The sequence below is a fragment of the Carlito syrichta genome, unplaced genomic scaffold, assembly GCF_000164805.1.
Source record: "Carlito syrichta isolate Samal-C Ts95f unplaced genomic scaffold, Tarsius_syrichta-2.0.1 Scaffold315808, whole genome shotgun sequence".
Classification (NCBI taxonomy): Eukaryota; Metazoa; Chordata; class Mammalia; order Primates; family Tarsiidae; genus Carlito; species Carlito syrichta.
In genome coordinates, this window is record NW_007259904.1 from 471,873 (window position 1) to 473,214 (window position 1,342).

Below are 1,342 nucleotides of genomic sequence, written 5' to 3' on the forward strand. Positions count from 1 at the left end.
ATTTCTAACACACAAACTTTTGGGTGACACATTTCAACCATAGCAGTATGTCAAAGATGAAGTTCAGCATGAGAATATATGGATTTAGAGTCCATAATACTCAGTGATCTATTACAGAAACAAAGAACAGGGTACTATAGGTTCTCACTCACAAGTGGACCTTGAACAATTATCATAAAACTATAAGAGGGGGATTGCAGTGGTGGGAAACTGCCAGGGGAGGAGGGGCAGGATTGGCAGTTGAGGGAAACTGCCAGGGAAGGGAGGGGCACACATCATCAACAAGGGTAACTGCATAACAAACATTTGTATACCTAACCCTGAATTGTACCCCACATCTTTAAAATAAAGACAAAAAAAAAAAAGGCTCCAAGGACAGATAGCTCTCGACTCTAACTCTATCATTGACTAGCTGAATAAGTAATTAACTTTTTAAGTCTCCTTTTTTCACAATTCAGTGATGTGAAATAGTACCTTCATGTAGGGTTATTGTTGAACTAAAGAAAATAATATTTTTAAGTGTTTAACAATCCCTAGAGAATAGTTAATTCTTGAGAAATGCTAGTCAAATCCAGTAAAGACCAAAATAAACTGGAAAATCATTAATTAAAAAAAAAGAAATTGAAAAGAAGATTGACATGTTGGAGCTGCAGTTGGTTACAGACATTCTTGTGCAGAATTATTTTTTGAATGTACTTCAGTGACACAAAAATATGAATATGAAAAGAATTTGATGTTAATATGTTGGTGATTATCCTATTATTTTAAGTAAATCACATTATTATCAGAGGCCTGGTGATTTTATCTACAACACATATATTCATTATTCTTTTAAATATATTAATCCAAATCTTAATCTTAAATAGAATCTTTTTTTTCTTTGTGGTCTAAAAATAATTACAGAACACAGGCAGTACTCATGGGAATTGCAATTTCTGATGCTCTTTTTACAATTACAATATATTCTTAGGTTTATCTCTTTCTACATTTCTTTTGTTGCAATGTCTTCTATGGGCTATTCCTTAGAGTTAAACATACTGCATGGATACAATGTTCTTTGTGGTTGATTATAACCACAAAGTTTCAATTTCAGCAAATCTTGCATGGTTACCAGGTGAATTAATTTTTTTCCTCATTGTAGCTGTGAAAGCTAGTCAACCCATCATGATACCATAACTGGAAGTTAGCATTGGAAGTTTTATCCATAGGAGTTGGTTTCAGATCTCATAATATTTTGAAACTATAAATTATTTAAGGTGTAGAGTTAATATAATATTTCTAGCCCTTTTGAAAAAACATTTTAACCTAGTTAAACCTAAAAAAGTGGCTGCTAGTCCCCCAC